Source organism: Ambystoma mexicanum, chromosome 9 (genome assembly GCF_040938575.1).
Source record: "Ambystoma mexicanum isolate Mex_15411 chromosome 9, UKY_AmexF1_1, whole genome shotgun sequence".
Classification (NCBI taxonomy): domain Eukaryota; kingdom Metazoa; phylum Chordata; class Amphibia; order Caudata; family Ambystomatidae; genus Ambystoma; species Ambystoma mexicanum.
Window position 1 is genome coordinate 472,512,176 of NC_090931.1, and position 21,388 is coordinate 472,533,563.

Below are 21,388 nucleotides of genomic sequence, written 5' to 3' on the forward strand. Positions count from 1 at the left end.
AGAATGACACTAGAACACAAAGATGGCCTGTGTGTGTGTGTGTGTGTGAGAGAGAGAGAGAGAGAGAGAGACACATAGAACACAAAGATCGAGACGCTTTCGGTGAGTGTGTTTTTGTGTGTGCGTGTAGAGAGGTAAAGAGAGAGAAAGACTAATAAACACACTTATAGGGTAATTTTTTTATAAGATGTTAATTGCACACAGGTTACCACCAACATCAGCACTTTCATGCCTGGATTTCCTGCATGCAACTTTCAAGTTTTACAAAATGAAGTGAGCATGCAGAGAAAACATAGGCGAAATCTTCTTTCTCTTTACTTTTCCTATGCGTTTAATTGAAGATGTAAAAGCTGTCAGCAAATAACGCTTTGCAGATGGCATTATACAATGTGGAGTCTTATGGAATCCTCCAGGTTTTAACAGATGCCATTTAGGCGGATTCCATGGGAATTCATTCCTTTCAAGACTGTATTAAAATCTCATTGGCATAGCAGGTGCCCTTTGAAGTTAGAAGAGGAATGGATGTCTTTAATGTAAACTATCTTCTATGCCTCTAATTGCTTCCAAATCGTAGCAAAAGGCCCCAGACAGTGTATAGGTAAGGTGTAGATGACTAAAGCCTTGTTTTGCACTGTGGGGCTTTTAAAATGGCCCCTGTCAGGTCGTCCCTCCGGGCATACAGCCCGCCCACATCATTGTGTGGGCGGACTGCCGTTGCGGTCCTATTCCCCAGTGAGGGGAAGTGACGTTGGGCTAGGGTGGGGTCCGAGGGTGAGTTTGGCAGTTCATGCCAAGTTTAAATAAAGAGCAGTTGAACCAACCCCTGGCTCCCGCGTGATACGTCCAGCTGGTCGGTTTGAGGGCCCGCGCAAAATCTCACAGCCCCCATTGTAATCTAAAACACAAAAGAGAATCAAGATTCACCCAGCAGGAATGTTCAGCAATCGATCCTAGACAATACTGGATAATCATCCTGGCTCAATTGTGCACTTCTTACATGGGATGCTCTTTCAGTTGCAGCATTGACACATTGTGTATCGCCCCAACTCCACTCTCCCGCCCAGTCATCGAAAGAGTGAAATAGGTTCTACGTAAGAAAGGCATGATTACTGTTTAATAGTTTGACAGGAATATAATTTTCGCAAAACATTTGAACCTTTTTTCGTGTATTTGACAAGACATCCTCAAGGCAATTACGAATCAGCCAGCAATGAAGGGTGGGGGACGAGACGATGGATGGCAAATCTCGATTTGGGGTTGGGAGGGTGCTGATAAGAGTGGGGAGTAGCGTCGCTACAGTGGCGCGCTGCAGCGTGCGTCGCCAGTCTGCCTGAACGTTCTGGATGACAAAACCTAACACAGCAAAGATAACAGGGTGTTTGCTTTGCATGCCTCGTAATGTATTCATGCCTTCTGTGCTGTAGTGGCTGCTGGCTCTTGTAGATCTGATTTTCATTGAAGTTGACAGTGGCTTGTAAGCCTCCTGCCCACATCGTGCCCACAGATCTATCTCCATCTATTTCATGTTTAGCACAGGAGTGATGCCCAGCCGCCAGCTCTTTCTGTTGGTAATCAGGAAGCAGCTGCCTCTTCAGAACTCGGTTGTTATGATCTTTTCCTGTTTAGACTAAGGACTTTTTTTTAAAAATGAACTAACACATTGTGGTGGAGTGTCAATTCATAAGATCAGTGAGAGGTCTGCTCGCACAGGATAAAGCCCTTCAACTTGCTAGCACATCTGATGCACTCGGTAATGAGCTGTGTGTGACCCTTTTCTGTTACTGCTTCTTCAGTTATGTAACATTTACCTAGGCAAATCTTCCTGCTATTGGCAGAGTGTCTTGCCATGGTTAACCTGTGTCATTATTTCCATGAAAGGTGTTCAGAATGAATGGTACTTCTTCTGTTTTATATAGCTCCATAATCAACAGATATCCAATTTCAGAGCACTTGTTAATCAGTGTTTCTTATTATTGTCATTATTACCCAGTACTGACTAGAAGTGTTTTTTTGGGGGGGCTGGTGGCTGATTCAACCTGAGTGGGGTATCGAAACTATGATGCATGGCATCATCTTGCTCTGTTCTTGAACTATCCTCCTGGTTGCTTCGTCAATGCTAACTTACAGCCAGTGCAAGCCTTTGACTTGATTTTCTTTTCTTGCACTCTTAAAGCATTATTAACGGGGCATATCCAATGGGATATGTAAGGGTTATGCTCTTTTCTCTCATTCCTCCTCTTCCTTGGCCCAGTGTTTGTGTAGAAAAGGGGGGGGGTTGGGATGTCAGAGAATCCTATTAAACAGGATGGGGTATGGGCACGGGAAAGGGGGGGATACTGCATCTCACCATTGGTTGTCTCTCCCCCACTCCCCAAAGACCCCTCCCCCAGGTGAACCTCCCATACTGGTCACCCCCAGAGTCTGGATCCAAAGGCGATGGCCATGCCCTGGCCACCTAAGAGAGAGATCCCCGGGGACGAGCAAGTGAGGCACCCTTTGGTTTCTCACACTACCAAACACAATTAAGCTGAATGCAAAATATGGCTGACTAACTCAAATAGGTTAACATCAAAGTAAATGCTTCCTTACAAAATTAGGCTAAATGCAGGATATGGCTGACTAACTCAAATGGGCTAGAAGCAAGGTAAGGCTACCTAGCACAATTAGGGTAAATGCAAAATATGTTTCCCTAACACACATGGCCTAAAAGCAAGGTAAGGCTATCTTACACAATTAGGCTATAATATAACAGGTAATAAAAATAAATAGGTAATAAGAGTGGTGAGGTTTTAATGGAGTGCAGTAATGGCTGTACTCCCCGCCCACACCATGCTTACCTTAGCCGTTGCTGTAGGTAGCCTGTGTCAGGCGTCCCAGGTGAATACAGAGTAGAGCTGCTCAGAGGGGAGCTGCCCTTTGCCTCAGGCCCTTGGCAAGGCTCCCCTGGGTTCTGCTGTTAAGATGGAGGATGAGACTTCCACCAACCAATTGGGTCACAGGGGAGGAGAGGGGAGAAGAGCCGGGGGATTGACGTGGACGGGGGGGGCGAAATGGAAACCAGAAAGGAAAGGGAAAAAAAGAGGGATTCAAGAGCGGAAGAAAAAAATGGGGGCAGGGCAAGATGAAGAGGGAAAGTGGAAAATGGAGAGAGAAAGAGAACAAGTGGAGAAGGCAAAGAAGAGGTCACTCAACTGCTCTGGAGCAGCAGCAGCAGGGTCCGCTTGCACGGGATATGTAAAATGCCACTCCAAAACACACAGGTGAGGAAGCAAGGCTTCCTGCAACCAGTTGGGTCATGAGGGAGGGGAGTGGGGAGAAGAGTTGGGGGAGGAATAGGGAGTAAACAGGGAAATGGAGACTCGAAAGGAAAGGGAGAAAAGAGGGATCCAAAAGAGGGTGATTATGGGGGAAGAGGCAAGATGAAGGGGAAGTGGAAAATAGAGAAAGAAAGAGAGAAAGGGAACAAGGTGGGAGAAGGCAAAGATGGGGTAACTCCCCTGCTTTGAGCAGGGGCCCTGTGCCACTCAAAATGGTGCTCCAAAACACATACAAGTTTGGTCATGTATGGCATGTTAACATGAGCCTATATAGTATGTCAAATCAGCTGAATTAGCCTCAAGCTCTTAAGAAGTACCACTATTACAGCTTGCTTCAGTAACCTTGGCAGAGTACCTGTTGAAAGTGAGGTGTTAATAAGTTCTCCTATTTGTTCCAAAACTAGGGAGTCAAAACTCTACTTTCTTAAAAACGACTGTTGAACTAAGGTACAATGGTGAGCCTTATCTCTTACTTACCATGTAAATGTATACATCCTACACTCCAAGCTTCCTCACTCTGCATCTTTTTCAATGAAATGCATTATAGATCTCAGCGTCATGTCATGTGCAAGTGTCATCCACAAGTAGTTATTTGTTTGTCACTAATGTATTCATTGAAATGTGTCTATTCCTTGTATCACCCCATTTGTCACTCTATTTTCCTTAAAAATAAGTCATTGATGATGATGCTTATCAGAGATGGCTTAAGTCCTATAGGATATATCAATATATCAACAAAAACCAACTCTTATTTAAGAAACTGGTAACTAAAAATACCTGTTCAAGCTCGTACAATTTTGAACAAGTCCAGCAACTCTCAATCGAAGATGCAGTCTTGTTGTGTGTCAGAGGAAGTTTGGGTAACTTATCTGACTGGTAAATTTTGAGCATCTATGGATCAACCTTTAGTTTTTTAAAATAATGCGCTATCGGAGACTAGTTGGATGCTCTCATTCGATAGATCAGACATTGAGCTGGTAATCGAAAAATTGAATATCTCTAAAGCCAGCGGGCCCGACAGAGTTCCAAATAGAATATATAAAGGTGATCCTGTACTATGCGCAGACATTTTATTCCAACTTTTCTTGCACATTGCCATGGGGGAATATTGCCCCAGCTCTTGGCAGAAAGCCCTACTTGTCCCTATATTTAAAAAGAGGCGATAGAGGAGATCCATCCAGCTATCGCCCAGTCGCCTTGGTTGACTCTGCATCAAAAATGTTTGCTATATTGGTTTTAAAAGATCTAACTCTGTGGGCTGAGTCTAGCAGATAACTTAGTCTGCTACAGTGTTCAGAAAAGGAGTAGGGACTTTAATGAGTGCAGTAGATCTCTGTGCATGCATGTCTGATATAGGGGGAATCTTTGGGAAAGCCGCATTTGATAACATTAACTTCAGTAATCTTTGGCAGAAACTAACCAAGTGGGACATTAACTTGGGCCTCCTTCGCATGATGCAGCTACTATACAGCGGAAACTCTATGAAAGTTAGATTGAATACCCTGGGAGACTTAGCTATAGACATACCAGTAATGAAAGGAGTGTGTCAGGGTGCGTACTAGCTCCCACCCTCTTTAATCTCTATCTACCTGGCCTTTAGGATGAGAGTACATTTTGGCTGGGTTGTGCTATCAAATGGTCAGATCTCACAGTGAATATAATAGCTGTCGCCAACGTTCTGGTACTGCTAGATTACACTGTGGCAGGACTGCAATGGCTCCTAGATGGAGTGGAAAGCTATTTGTGAACGAATCATCATACTATTAATCCCAAGAAATCATACGTAATGATGGCCACAATTAGGTAAAAAAATAAATTGTATGTCTTGAGATTGAATAAGACTCCCATCACAAGGGTTAATTCAATATGTTACTCAGGCTATACTATATCTATAAAAAGCCCAATTTAAAAACCAAAAGGAGTCGAATGGAGGCAAAAATGTGATCGTGCATCTCACTAATGAAAGTGTTAAAATGGAAACTTGTTCTTATTCTTTGGTCTTATTAATAGAGTTCTATAACTTCAAAGTTACTACAACGATATTGTATGGCTGTGAACTGATAACCTTTAAGACTATTAAATTCTTGGGCTGTTTCAAAGGGAAGATTTGGAAGTCAGTTCTCGGTTTTCCCACCTCAGTCCCAATTAGCGTGATTAGAACAGAACTGAGCTTCACCTCTTGGTGGGTGCAATAAGGGGCCTGTCTTAGTTAACAAAATTAGCCCAGTCTGTAAAACCTTCATTGGGCTTTTATTTGTTTGAGTGTTTAACTAAAAGGCATGACTCAAGCATATTTCTCACGCATTTCCATAAGGGATGTTCAGTATTTCAACAAACCATTGATCTTGATGAATCAGAGTCCGAATATGTCAGGGAAGAGAAAATCAAGTGCTGGGACAAGCTGATAGACCATGAGGACCTGGAAAGGTTAAAACTGTTTAAAGAAAAAAAGAATTTCCATCTTCCTTTAGATAGGTTTAGGCCATATTTATTGAAATTTACGTCCCAGAAACATAGGGATATCTCACTTTCCTTGACCAAATACAAATCTTTTCTGCCACCAGGTGGCGAGGAAAACTCTCTGTCGAGTGTGCTTTATTCGCCAGGTGTTTATCCTAAAGAAAAACGCCCCTCACCTTCTATAAATCAATTATTCGATAATACCATTCGTCGTCTGTCTCTCCTTGGGGTGCTTCACCTAACAGTCACAGAAGAAGATCAAAGAGTGCCGGAACTAAAATTAGACCCGTTATGCTCCGATCACTACCGTGACCGCAGTGCCCCCTTGCAGGTAAAGTATTGTGTTGTTGTCACCGAAACCTTTATGTCCCATCACGTACCGCTTTCACTGCCCTATTAAAATTCTACAAACTCGCCTGATCTTATGGATATGCTCCATCAACGCTAACTCACGCTGCACTCGCATGCTATCTACGTTTGCATGCCAATATACACAAATTAAACACATTTAATCCTTACAAAAAGTATGATAAAATGGTAAAACACTTAACTGGCTGCCCGAGCAGCAAAGAAAGAGTTGTTAAGATATTGGACAAGATTCAGAGGGATGGACAGAGACTATTGGTTAAAAAAAGTCACATGTTTGGAAGGACCAATAACATTAAAGACTACAAAGAAAAACTTATGGAGATTGTGGTTTCTTTTGCATTTGTAGTGTTTACTGTTATTGTTTAATGATGCTGCACGAGAAGTAAAGTTGAGAGTCAAGCATAATCTGAGCCTCTGTGTCTTGACATAGAACTAGAATGTTCAGAGGAAGTAATCCACAAGTATTACCACCTGGTACAACCTGCAGTCACATGGATCATTGCCATCAGCACCCTATCACAACATCTGGAGTGCTACTGTCCTTTTTGAGAAAAGAAAAGGCTTGTGTAAAGGACATGAGCTATTGTTACATTCATTATGGACAGCAGGAACAAAGAAAAGTAGGCTTGCAGAGTCCTTTTTCCATTCCTATGGCTGGGTCACAGAATGGCAATGTAGACGTGGCGCCTTCTGTAGAATGCAGCAGGTAAGTTTACATTTTGAAAAGTCTGGGTCTGGGGGCTAGTAGGTTGTGGGAGGACGACTGATAGGAAGCCAGAGAAGGTGAAATGGGAGCTAAAGGCAAATGACAGGCAGAGGGAGGCAGCACCGGTAGACCACATACAAACAAGACTTTCATGGGTGAAGCATCCCTGCGGTCCATGCTTTCTCATAGCATGGTAAGAAAGGTTAAAGGTCATACCAGTCAGCCATTCAGAGCTTGATGCTGCAGCCCCAAAGCAACATTTTTAATTTGATCTCAACTCTACTATTTAATTTCAGCTCTACTTGACCTGCACGAGAGGTGTTGCATGTCCCCCATTTATACTTTACTCTCATTCCTTATATTACAAATCGTGTCCATTCATTTGACCTGGGTGATTCCAATGAGTTCTTGTGAATGATACTAGGGAATCCCCACAAATTATCTGAATAGATGGGCAATTTTTGTGCGTTATTGAGGATGTGCAATAAACCATCTTTTCACATATTTGAGTGTGTAGTATGCACTTGGGTTAATGGGGGATTCTTGAAGGTGCCTATGATTCTTGTGAACTCTTAAGGGAGCGAGGTTCTGTTTGTTTGCATTATTGCAGGTGCCTGTGTCGATTCTTTGTTGATTATTCGTGGCCTATCTGGGTCTGGTTAAGGACTTTGTTTGGGGTGGTTTGTTCAAATTATTGAGTGCCCAGCATGCTCTTTACAGTTCTTGAAAGGCCCTGGAGTCTTTGTTTCACAGCGTGGAGTGTACCTAAGTTGGTTCTTGAGAGTTGTTCAAAGTGTTACCAGTATTGTTTCTTGGGATTAATGTGGGCGTACTCAAAGTAAGTCTTTGGAATTCACCAGCTTGCCAAGTGTACTTTGATGGCAGTGTTGAGTGTCCCAAAGTCAGTACTTTGAGAGTTATATGAGGTTACTCAGGGAGATCCAAGTCTTAGTTTGTAGGTGGTTCTTTGAATTATTGAGAGGTTTAAGGTGCTTCATTTACACTTATGATTGTGTTTGATATTGTTTCTTTAAAGGTTTTTAAATGTTGCAGATGTTTTCTTTAGACATTTGTGAGTGCATGAAGGGTAGTTCTTTGCAAATATTGTGAGATTGCCATAATGGTTCATTGGGGTTCTTATATTAAAAAAGGGTGCTCTTTTGTGGGCCATTATCAAAAGTCCTTAGTTGCTTAAGTTATCTCCATGCTGGTTATGCAGATGTGGCATTGGGGAATATATTTGGAATTATTTTAGGATAGTTTTGGGGATTCTTTGATGTATTCCTGATGGCTTTGTTGGTTTTCTATGGTAGAAACAGAGTGGTAATTGTTAGAGTTCTTGAAAAGGAGCCTGATCACATTCTATAAAGGTATGTGATAACGATCTTGTGAAGGTATTTAGAGATTTGTTTGTCTATTTAAGAAATTCTTTTGGGATAGCTCATTGTGCCCACTGTGTTTCTTTGGCATAATTGAGAGTGTTCTTGAAGGAGTCCTTTGGGGTGCTGCAATCTGTTCAATGTGTTTCTAACGTGAATTATGCTGGTTTTCTGAAAGTTCTAAAATGTGATTTCTGCCCTTATCCTCTCCAATAACCTTGCAAGGTCATTGACATAATGGAAATGTTTAACTGTTTTTTCATTCCACTACATTACAATGCACATTTCCTTGTGTGCAGTACATTCGGATCTCAGATAAGTACATTATACAATTTAGAAAGCGCAGATGTCAACCAGTAGAAGGAGTGTGGATACTGAGGGACTCCATGTCCAGTTTCTGTTATCTGATCACATCACATAAGAGCAAGAACAGTGTCTGTGGTATGGGGTTAAGACATACATTGTTTTCCTTATGTAACATATATTAATTGATGTCATTCTTTTTGCTAAGTGGGCACCGCTGATTTCATTGAATGCCCCCTGACATAAAATCCCACCCCACAATTCTGGGGACAAGAAATAGGCCAATTTTGGAATCAATATTTAGTTTTATTAAAATTAAATTAATGCAAAGGTAGTCCTCAAGCTTTATAGAGGGGAAGTCACCACAATATTGCATTATCCCAAGCAGCTAGTCTACAAAAACGAAAATAAACTGTCTGAATAACTATTGCTATTTCTCACGCACATGCTCCCATTTTCATAATCAAATCTTGAATGTTTAATTCTGCATAGCAATACATGTTCTAATCATAATTATTTAATTATTAAGATATGTAGTTTGTAGAAAAAAGAAACCTTTATCTGATTTCAAATCGTTCATATTAGGAAAGCAGGATTTACTGCTGCACGTCTCGTTCCTTTGTGGTATAGCTAGGTTACAGGAAGAGAACAAAAAAGTTCCTTCAAGAAGCCCAATGTTGCATACGTTAGTCTGAAATCTTATCCTGCACAGATCGTTCTCCACCAGTCGTCGCTCCAGTTTGACTTCATCATTATGATCCTCCCCGGATAATTTGTCCTTGGCTCTGTGAGACCGGGCAGCTTAGGACTACATGTCTCAGGGTTTCCTGCTGTTCCTTCTCTTGGCAAAAGCTGCACATGACATCCCGCGGTGGAATCTTAAATACTTTTAGCGAATCCAATGTAGGGAAAATATTCAAGCAGAACTTCAAGAAAGCATTGCAGTGTCATAAGCTTGGAAATGTTATCAAATATTTTGGTGGGACATTGTACGCTCTTTGCTACAGCCAAACCTCTTTTTGCAGCTTATGTTGACGTCTGACTTGTTCTGTCAGTATCCAGTCTGTCTGCCACAACTTTCTCTTCGCTAACTCTGGGTTTGCAATCATGGTTTCTTCCGTAATCCCGATTTGTGCCATGATCTCCCTGCACCTTTGATTCCAAGCCATCAACGGGAAGTATTCGGGCGCATCCTTGTTTTTTGGTATCAAGTACGGATCTGGAGTATTTGGCATGCTTAATTTCCGGAACGGAGACTCGGTTTTCTAGATTGCTTTTCCGTGAATGGAGATTAGGGCCATTTTGTGTTTTATTGATGTAGATGAAACAGTTTTTGGCAACTCTAAGACCCGTCTCCAGAAGAGACCTTCTAGTGTATTCCATAGTCGCCATGGAAATTACAACATTGCCTCTGCTCCATATGTGAGGATTGGCACTACCTTCATCTCGGTCTGAATGAAAACTTATGGATTGCTGTGGCTTGAGCAGCTAGCATTTTCACTTGTATCTGCAAGGCCAGTTTTCTTGGCTTATCTTCCATACTCAAACTAATCAATACTCCCAGATAGACCATCTCATTCACCAAGGGAAGATTGACATTATTCAAAGTCCATTTAAGGAATATGGATGTCTTCCTCTCTTTTGTTCCAAGATCATAATGGCTCATTTCCCTTAATTGATTTGCAGGCCGTTCTTTTGAACATAACTCTGCAACGAGGCCAGTCTCTACTTTAGTCCTAGGGACCACCCTAAAGAGGAGCCATTCATTTTTGGCAGAAAGGCTCCGGCCTCCTTTAGGCTTTCGTGCAGGTCAGAAAGAAAAAGACACCCTTGTTTTAGCCCTCTGCCTCGAAAGCAAGCCATTTGAACTCAGTCTTATCTGGACATTCTTGTCTGTGTAGAGTGCTGTTTTTGCTTCCAGTAGATCTGACTTGCAGTTCCACTTTGAGTGTTTTTTCGAGAGCAATTGTCTCTCCACACTGTTCAAAGCCTTTTTGAGGGCTATTAAGGCAATATATCTATTAGTTTTGTTCTTTAGTGCCTTCAACTTCAAAAGGTTGACCAAGAATAAATTCAGGTCAGTTCCTACACCCATAATAAACCCTGCTTGCCGGTGGTCTCGTCTTTTTGTCTCAATCGCCCATGCCTGCAGATGTTTTAATAATATTGCTGCAAAACGTTTCCCCAGAACATCCAGCAGAGCAATTGGGCGATAAATATTTGGGTTAGTTCTGATTTCTTTTTTGTAGATCGATACAACAATTGCCTTTTCCGTAATTCTGGAATCTTGCCTCTTTCGAGGATATCCATGAACAATCTCAGGATAAACGGAGTCCATGCCACTTGATCAGATTTAATGACTCTATAAATCACACCATCAGGGCCTGGGGCAGAGTCACCCCTTGCTCTTTTGATTAGCTCCTCCAGATCTAGTTCGTCCATGAGTATGTACCACTTTCCCCCTTTTTTGGGCATGACAGCCTTGTTCCATGATTCACTTGGTCCAAATAAGTACTTGGAGAAGCAGGGTCATGTTCTTCCATTACTGCGTTTGTCAGTATTGCGTCCTGAGGTGTTATTGTCTCGTTTATCAGTTGCCACATACCTCTGAAATATTTTTAGGCCATTTTTCTGAACATGTTCTCTGCTTCCGTATGATTTTGTTGAACTTTGTGGGCAGTTAAACAATTCTTATATTTTTGTTTTTTGTGTTTTCTAACCTCTATGTTTGTTGGAATGTTTGATGAGCCAATTTTCTGCAGGTTAGATCTTAACATCACCTTTCTCTCGGCAATCATGGCATTGTATGTGTATGTTTATGTTATTCTCAGTGGATAAAAGAGTTACCTGTATGAAGGGATTTACGTTCCATGATGTTATAATCCCCAGGCCAATTTATTGTTTGGTTAGAGTTAGGAGGCCCGATGCTGGCCCGATGCTTGTCTGCCCTTTGCCCCCTTGTAGACCAGGATTAGATGCACGCTATAGCTGTCCACGGTTGGAGGAGACATATCCATGTCTCTTGTAGACAAATAATTTACCATTTTGTTTTATTTGTTTTGCTAATGTTATATAAATGATTACAGCCTCCAGGAGGTCAGCGCTAGCTGGGTGATCTAATCAGATATCGGAAGCTATTCATCATGATCCTCCAATTGTTTTGTCGCATGCAGGGGCCAGGTGTCTTTGTTGTCTGTTCCTTGTTTTTTTTTAATTATCATTTTGGCTATTGGTTTTGTCAGACTTACAGGAGAAAGTAATCTATAATGGTTGAAATGCTCTCTTATCAAGTTTGCTCTTCAAGTGACTCTTGGGATTTTCCCATGAGCTTATTTCACTAATTTCCTTGATTCCAGGGCAGTTGACAGATGATGGTCTGACCTTCCGGTCCCTTAATATGTTACCTCCACTGGGGGGGTTTATTTTCTGAATAGATGCTTGCAGGAGTTGTGCTCCATTCTTTTTCCTCTAGCAGCTCAAATCCAAAAGGCAGGAGGGACTTGGCTGTTTCCAATAGTGATGTTTTTACTCCATTATAGTGCAGATGAAGAATCACTTTATCTGTGGTTTCCTCCTCTGGGAATTCCACCATTTTTATGTCTTCTGTTTTCATAAACCGACATGCCGGAATATGATGAAACAGTCTGAGGATGTTACGGCGGTTCAATTTCAAACCATCGTCCACTTTAAAAAGATGATTTAAATCGAGGCAATGAGTTCTAAGTTCCCTTCTTTTTTTCATATTTCCCTTTTCCATTTTGTAATATCTCAGAAATGGTAAATTGTTTCCCTTCTCTCTGTCGTATGTCAAATCTGGTCCTTGACATTTGACGGTTCTCTCGTCCCACGTTGGTCAGTAGATGGCTTGCTTTTTGCTAGTGCTCCTCTGTACCTCTCGTTTCTCATGATATGGTTGATTTGGTATTAAAGAGAGTTGTTTGTTTCTTTGGGCTTCCAAACTGCTTCTTTTTTCCTTTCAATACTTTGGCTAGTATCTCTATCCGTTTTCCTTGCCCCGTTTACCCACTGCTTCCTTGTTTTGTCAATTTTATTCTGCTTTTCCGGCATTGTTAAAAACAGAGATGATACACCCTCTCTTAGGAGATTTCTTGTCGTACATGCTATCTATAGATATTTGATCTATTCCCATCTCGTCCTCGGTATCTTCAATCGTGTATGTTGACAAGTAGATCAAGTCAATCTCCTCATTGGTGACTTGACACTCCTGTATTTCCTGGGCACTCACAATCTCAGTTGGGGCCTTTCCAGAAACCACACACTCCCGAAATCCTACATTTCTGGTGCACTCCATTTTCTTGGTTATTAAGACAGGTTTTATGCTTTTCAAAGGATATGAGATGTTTCGAGAAAAAAAGCAGACGCTCCATTGGATTTTGGCTTTCTAGGATGCATAGGATTCAAGTTTTCATCTGTTTGTTTGAGATCCTTCATTCCCTATTTGAAATCTTTTTTTCCCCTTTCTTAAACACTGGATAGGAGTTGCCCTCTTTTACTGCCGTCTCACTCCTCTCGACTTATATTGGATGTAGCTTTTCCTGCTCATTTGAGGTTTTCTTATTCGATGCAGCAGCTGTTCCATTTATCATAGTTGCATTTTCAGGGCCCCCCCCCGAGATCTTGCACTGGGACAATGCGGTTTGTAGTGATCAAACTGATCAGGTCCGCAAGATCCTCTCTAATCACCAATTCCTTTTGCGTGCAGCTGATCAAAAAGGATTGCCCAGGTGTGGATGGGTGTTGTATTAATCACATACTGGCGGTTCCCCTTTTTGGGGCACAATATTTACAGGAATAGTGATTTACTGTTGCATCACTTCTTTCCCTTTTTGATGATTTTTTTTCCTGATCCTTCACTATTTCCAGCAGTGTTCCTAGTATGAGTTTCTCGTCACCTCTTTCTGCAAATATAGTTTCCTGCAGCTTGTTTTGTAGTGTAACTGCACTGACTGCTTCCTAAGAGATAACTGATTCTACATAAATTAACTTAGAGTGAATCATTGTCAGTAAAGTGGCCTGAGCTTTATAATTCTGATTGATCACTTAATACAACTTTAACAAGGGGACAAAGAGATGTTTAGAGCCGCCATCATGTTGCAGTGCACCTGAAATGGAGTTCAGTTTAATGGGTTTCTGCTATGATTTTAATTGTTAGGGGAACAAACTGAGTCATTCAAGCAAGATGGTGATGAGATGGAGACCATATACTTTTAGCTTTTTCCCTGTTTGGGTGTTTCTTCTGATCAAGCTTGAATTCGGGCAGAAGGCCCACACTTGTTGTTATTGCTTATTTTGATGTTACCTTCCTTTTCTCAATTTTGCAGGGCCTTTGATGTTGCTTTGCCTTCAATTTCTTCCTTTGCCATATTTATGTGCTTCTGTTTGCTTGTATTGCTAGCAAAGAAGGAGTGAATCGCCAGACTCGAAGTCAGTCAAGTGGTGCTTTTCTCAATGTTGTATTTCCCACTGTATCTCCGGGAAAGCCATAATTTTATTCTGGGAGTTTGGGATTTGTTGTGGTGGCTGTACTCTATCTTTCATATCATCCCCAACTCTCCCAGAATGTATTTGCAAAGCCGGTAGCTCACCTTTATCCCGCGCCTCTGGGTCCATCCACTCTTTGAGGCTGTTCAGGTCCTCTGTGTTGCTAGTAGGGTTTAGCACTGCTTTGTGTGGGCGCTCTTCCATCATTGCTAAATCAATATTCAGGATTTCTGCTTCTGTCAGATCATTGATCCACTGAAGTGTTAAATCGTTTGAGGGATCATGACCAAGCACTTGTGCCCGGCTCAAAGTTCCATTCAGCCCCTTATGTTTTTCTAAGGTGTCCTGCACATATGGATCAATGGGCTTATTGGGCTGTAGGTGGTCCTGGTTGCCTTTTTCAAAGGTTATGGTTTTTGTTGCTTTTAGAATTTTGCATAAATCCTCGCATTCTATGCCCTTTCCCAGATCTCCAGCCAACTCGTAGCATCCTTTACTGGCAAATCCCTTTCCTGTAGGGTTGATAACTCATCCAGAGGACCTTCAGAATTCAGAAGCGTGGGTTCCTGTGAAACATCGACCAAAAGATGGATTTGGCGCATTGTACGGGGGATTGCCTGTTTCACTTCCATAGGCAGGCTTATCGATGAGTAATGATCCGCCTGAAAGCTAAAACAGTGTATTTCGGTGGCAACGGAATACCGCTTACTTTCAAATAGTTTTAAATAGTTTTAGGTCAAATCTACAAAATCATGATCTTTCTGATCAAGGTTCATTGCTGCTGTGCCCGTGTTTTTGACACACACGGATCGGGCGCCCAAGAAGGTCCCGGAAGACATGTTGCACTGTTCAAGCAAGCTCCTCCTCAATAAACAGTATGCAGCTTATTCCTCCTCTGCTGTAAGCGGTGCAAGGCAAGGTTCGGCACTCCTAACACTCAGTACACACTCTTCACACGCTCTGCTGCATATGGCGATTTTATGTTGAAAGAACCGCCTCCAAGGAAAGTAGAGTGTGGAAAAATGTGTGCAGTCTGTCCCCTGCACCTAACACTCAGTACACACTCCGCTCCCGCTCCCCTGTGTATGGAGATTTTATGTTGAACGAGCCGCCTCCTAGGAAAGTAGAGTGTGGAAAGACTTGTGCAGTCTTTCCCCTGCACCTAACACTCAGTGCACACCTAATCATAATTCTATCGCTTGCCGGTGACTGTTCCAAACCTCTCTTGACATCAAAACATTTCTAAATTACACATGTTAAATAACAAATTATTGAAAGAACTTTGCTTTCCCCCGAAATCACCAAGACATGCTGCAATTAGAGTACTTTTGCATACATCACATTTACAATGTGGTTAATATGGTGTTGTGGGTTGCTAGTATGTGTGCGCGATTTAAAGTGAGCTTTTAATGAATTACATAAGAATTATGCAGGTTTTGATTGGGGAAGCAGTGTTATCGATTCAGAATGCACATATGTATGGATCACCCAACCAACTTGGGAGAATGGTTTTAGGTTTGTATTAACCAAGTAAAACAGCCCATCCTCTTTCACATACCAAATACAGTTCCACTGGCATGATATTCTTTTTTTCTACTATTTTCTACTATTCTTTTTTTCTACTTAAATATAAGGCATTCCAAGAAGGGAATGCCTTATATTTTCAGATTACCTTGCCACTAAATGAGGGGTTTATCATAACCATATGAAATTTAAAACAGAGGTGTAAACTTCCCCCTTCCTAACCCTTTTCACTTGACTTACTGTGTACTATTGTTATTTTGTTCTCCTTTGTTGTTGCATTTCTTCCACTAGGTTCCGTTGGTAGTTTGTCCTGCCTTTGTTGTTTGCTATCAATAGTTGCTTCCCTGCATCGTACTGCCTGCATCCCTGCTTGTTCATTATTCTTCTAGGTTCCCTGGTTGATTGGTCTGTCTTTGGCGTTTTTGCTTCTCCTGGTTGTTTGCTTCATTCTATTGCATGCATCCCTGCTGTTCTTTCCTTCTAGGTTCTCTGAATGATTGCTCTGTTTTCTATCTGCATTTTTGCTTCTCCTGTTTGGTTGCTTACATTATTTTTGCCGGCATCCCTGCTGTGTCCATTCTGTACTTCTATGGTCTGTTGGCAACTGACTTGTCTATATTTTACATCTGAGTTTTGGTCATTGTTCTGTCTGCTGTGTGCCCCTCCTCCCCCTGTGTCTCCCCGTCCTAGTTTTTCTCCCCCTCCTGCCTGTGCCCTAGCCAACCCCCCTTCACTCTCCACTCACCCCCCCCTCTCTGCCCTCTGCACCCCCTATGGTGCTCTCTGTCTCTCCTATCTTCTTTAACTGTTTTTCTATTGATTATCCTATCCTTCTCACTAAGTCTGGTAGGAAGAAGTTTAAAAGGGATACCCTGGTCTCCAACTCAGGCCTCCCTATCGCTGATACCTATACCAGGGCTACTTCCAGTCAGACCCTTACTGACATCCTCGAGGTCGTTCCCTCTCCACGCCTATGGACCCTCCATATGGTTTCTGTTCTTTCTCCTTTTCCTCTTAACCCTTTAATGAATGTGGAGCAGGTTGCCCCCTTTAAAAGACTTCCTTCAAGGGGTACAGGTAAGAGGTACGCCTGAGGAAGAGTAGAAGGTGCCTGAGGATGGGCAGAGGAGGAAGAAGGAGAGGGAAATGTAGCCAAGGAAGAGGTGGTGGGTACCAGAAGGGTGTTGGAGGAAGGAGGCAACAGGGTGGCCAGAGAAGAAGTAGAGGCAGCCACAGAGGTGGCAGAGGAAAAAGGAGGCAGATGAGCCAGAGAGGGGAAGAAGGGACAGCAGTATAAGGAAGGAAGTTGATAAGTCGTGGGTAGCATCTATCATAAAGGAGGAGGTTGGCCAAAGGGCCTTCGACCAAGACAGTGCTCTTTAGGTAAACATTAATGATGGTCTTGAAGGAGTGAAAGGGGGGCCAGGAGGGCCTCCCAATAAAGCACTAATTCACAGGGGACCCTCTAGGGAGTGCTCCTGCTCTCTGGGGGAAAGTGACAACCCTTCTCAGGGGAAGCAAAGAGAGGGGTTACAAGGTTGGACCCAACAAGGCTGTTGTGGGTACACCCATTCCAGACAGCTTAAAATACACCAGTCCCTGTCACAAATGAGACAGTGTCCACCAAGTGGAACATTACCACGTTTTTGAGTAATACAACTGTTTGTTACCATAGGCAACCATATCAAATCACCATGAGCATGCAGTTGTGTCATTTTAAACTACTAGCTTACTTTGCAAGGTATTTATATTTTCATTACAAAAAAGGCAAATGCGAAAATGAGAATATCTTTGTTACTATACATGCTATAAGAGATCCTTTGGAGGGCACCTTACTGAGGTATATGTTCCTGCCAAACTGCAAACGCATGCTGCTAGATTGCAAATTATTCATGCCCATTGTCAGGTGTGCAGTGGAGTGTTGCATGTCAATATTGGCAGATTCAATAATGCGCCCAATGGCTGGTAGACCCATCTGGGTAAAAACCCACCAACACCAGTTTGTAATGAACAGAGCTGTCTGAACGTGACACTGTTCAGCAACTCTGACTTTCATGGCAGAATACACTACTAGACCTCCTAAGATTTTTAAAAGTCTGCGGGATCCCCCCTAAGAGGTGGAAATCTGTCCCAGGATGTGAAGTAAGAGTTAAGGCACAGATTGCAGATGGTTATAGAGACCATGGATTGACCTGCTCCTCGCAATCTGAAGCTCCTAATGAACGCGGCAACAAAGTGGGCACCAACTTTGCTTCTTATGGTTCTTCTGTTTACACCCATTATAGTTGCATGGGCCCATTACATAAGCTGTAAGGTTTTGAAGCCAACTCCCTTAAATGATCCAAAACATTATGGCAGCGTAGTGACCAATATATTATTTAAATTGCCAAGTAGTTCATGCACGTAGAGGAGAATTGAGCAAGTTAAGTATCCGAGATGACCGGTTTTTTGAAGATGGCAAAAGAAAAACTGTGAGCCTATTAAGTGTTCAGTTGACTGGTGAGCTCGTGTAATAGTAGTCTTTCACAGGGGAAATAAAAACACAATGGGCTTTAAATTGAAACTACAAAAGTAAACTGAAAATGTGCATGGGATGATATACTAACAAGGAAAGCGTGAGAGGCACAACTCTACATACTGAACACGGGCATTGGTACAGCTATAAATGTAGTCTTTCACTGCATGCCACCGGTGCACCCTTGTGGCAGGGGTCAAGTCACATACCCTGCACTAGAATGGGAAATGCTGCTGGGCGCACTGGGGATGATCAGATTACTTACCAATAATCTTCATTACTCGTAGTCCTACTCTCCGTTGTCGCAGTACTTATACGCCACCTCACTTCTCCACAGGAACCCTTTTTCACGTTCTACTTTTTACTTTCCATGGATCCTCCCTTCGAGGCATATAGTGCACCCTAGCTCTCCATGCGTCATATACTTGCCACTGCTGTACGAGGCCCATTCACATATTACAAGTTGGGACAGAGTGGCGGGACACGTGTACAGGGACAAGGAAGAGTAGGACTAGGAGCAATGAATATTATTGGCAAGTAAACCGATCATTACCTCCACATCCCGCTTCTTCCTCCCAGTACTTACTTGTGTTGTGTACCAACTCTAGGTAATGAATGGGCCCAGAACAGAAAGCTAGCATACAAGCACTGGTGATATGCACACCCACTGTTACTGAATGTATTCAGGAACAAATAAACCACCAAACCCTTGTCCATTTTCACAATAGTGCCACACTCAGTACCCTCGTACCAAAAGTCCTGCTTCCTGACAATGTAAATTAAGGCGATAGTGCTTGATGAAGGTGTTTGGGTGTGCTCAGGTGGTTTCCCTACACATGCTCTGAATGGAAACACCCCTGGCATCAGCCCAAAAGGCCAGCATGCCCCTGGTGGATCGCCCTTGAATCCCTGGAGTAATAAGTGAGCCTCAGGACACATAGGTTAGGGAGATGGTGCCACACAACCAGTGACTGACCACGGTTACATTACCTTTTTTTCCCAGAAAGTGTCCCCCAAAGGTGACAAATCAGCTGTTGGAGGCACAGAAGGTAAGGACGGACCTCTTAACATCTAGTGTGCCCCGTGCAATGAACCGGTGGGGGGTGTCTGTACTTCTGCTCCCTATATGGTGATAGAGAGGCACAGAGGACCCCAGCCAAGATTCTCTGATACGGTAGCAATGGGCGAGCAATCAAGGCCTAGCTTCTCAGGAGGTGATGCGGGCTGGTTCTTAAGTACAGTGTAGTCCCCAAGCCCCCACAAAGGAATGTCCACACACTGTATTGGTTAGAACACAGTCTTTATATAATCAATAGTCAAGGTTATGTAGACTTATCACAATAACTCACTTTGTACTCTGGAAAATCAACAATGACACATATATACAATTCTAAAGTGGTACCACCCTTTGTACTAGATCCTAGAAAAGTGCATCAACAATACTGTAACAATGGCACACAGATCAATAGAGTGAAACCGGCAATAGAAAGAGGAGAGGAAATAAGATGGTTGAGCAATAGGCAGAATACTGGCCCCTACCACTAGGCACAGTTCGGTGTGGAGATCCCCCCACCTGGGCAACCTGTAAAACAAGGATATAGCGCACGCCCAGTCCATATATTGTTCTGTAAGTCTTATTCCCTCCTATAATGTTTTTACCCCCCCAATGTACCTGGTGGAGTCGAGTTCTTTGAAGAGGCGTCGACAAACGTCGAGGAACTCGTTGTTCGGTGACGGGGAATCGACAGCCCTTCTTGAATGCCTTCCTTTTCAAGCGGGAGGCACGGGGCGTCGAACGTCCGTCGATGAACAAGGTAGAACGGTGTCGATGAGGCGGCAGCTTCGTCCGAGCGGTGCTCGTCGGCATCGGAGCGTCGGCGTCCTGCAAGGCAGAGGCGTGCGGGGCACCTCGGTGACAATAGTTCTGGACCGCAAAGATTGTGGAGACGGAGGCCCATCAAGGGCGTCGAGTCGTTCGAGTCTTTGGGGTCTTCGGGTGGCGGGAAACCCACCGGCAGGTTTCTCCTCGGCGCGTCGGTCGTCCTCGACTTTCTCCGGCAGGATAAGCGGTCGACGATGCGGTCGAGAGAGTCCTTCGATTGAATGTTCTTAGGCAAAGGAGTGGACGGCTCCGGTCGTCGGCGGCACGGCGTCAAGTGGTTCCCACGGCTGGGCAACACAACTTCGACGGGCCTCCAGCGGTTACACAAACTTGCGAACCCTGGTCGACGGCAATGGACTTCGACGACGTCGATGTCCGGGTGCTTCACTTCGATCTCCTCGGCGGTCCCGTCTCGGGTCGGCAGCCTTTCGGGGGTCTGTCTTCCAGGGCGCTTCGGCGAAGATGGAGCGGTGCTCGATGGTCCCTCGGAGCACGGGAAGAGGGCGCCTTACCAGGTCCTCTCTCGGGTCAGTCTTCGACGACTTCGACAGCCTTCGGATCGGTCGAAGCAAATGCCACAGCAAGTCTTCTTCTTCCAGCTGGACGTCGAGGATCAGCAGTTCCAGTTACTCTTAGAGTGGAGACTCAGCTCCAGGATGCTTCTGAACGTTCCTGAAGGTTCCTGAACCTCTGGCTGCTTCTGAACCAATTACCAGTGGTGAGAGGTCCCCAGATATACTATCCTGCCTCTCATCCACACTGCTGGCACACACTCAGCAGCCAATCATACAGAAGGGCATTCATGCAGTCAGTCAGCCAATCAGGCACACAGTGCATTCAAGCCACACTCCTCCCTTCCAGACACTCACAACAAGGAATGTGGATTGGGACAAGTACCCAGCCATTCAACACTACACACTGCATTCAGGCCAGTTTCGGGCAGGGCTGTCTCAGTCTTTGTCTCTCATGCCAGAAACCAGACAACCACAACAAGGAGTGTATATTGGCCACACACTCCATTCACCCAGGTCCCACCCACAGGAGGTACCCACAACATACAGTCACTGGGAAGGCTCCAGTCGGTCTAGCTGGGCCTTCACAACAACACCATATATGGAACTTCCACCCAACAGCCAGTCAGGGGGAAGGGACAGAGTCAGGGCTTCCCAGGACTTTGGGAAAACAAGATAACAGGCAATAGAAAGCAAGAGGCCACAGGGGCCATCTTGTTTCCTATCAGGAATCAACAGTTCCCAATGGCAGGGCCTGGGTATCCCAAAATGGAGGACACCCAGAGCACCTGTCGAATTCAGCATGGAGCTGCCACCAGCCCATACCCTGCTCTGTGGGCCACCCACAGGTGCCCAAAAACATACACTAGGGGCACAGGGTTGTACTCCTACCCATGGGTGCCATAAGGGTATCCCATGG

The 21,388-nt window shown here is 43.7% G+C and overlaps 1 protein-coding gene across 1 annotated transcript in view; it reads left to right on the forward strand.

The window, feature by feature from the left end:
* LRRC75A (leucine rich repeat containing 75A) overlaps nucleotides 1–21,388 on the forward strand; it is a 2,021,773-nt gene that overhangs the window by 1,183,901 nt on the left and 816,484 nt on the right. The gene's annotated exons all lie outside the window — the stretch shown is intronic.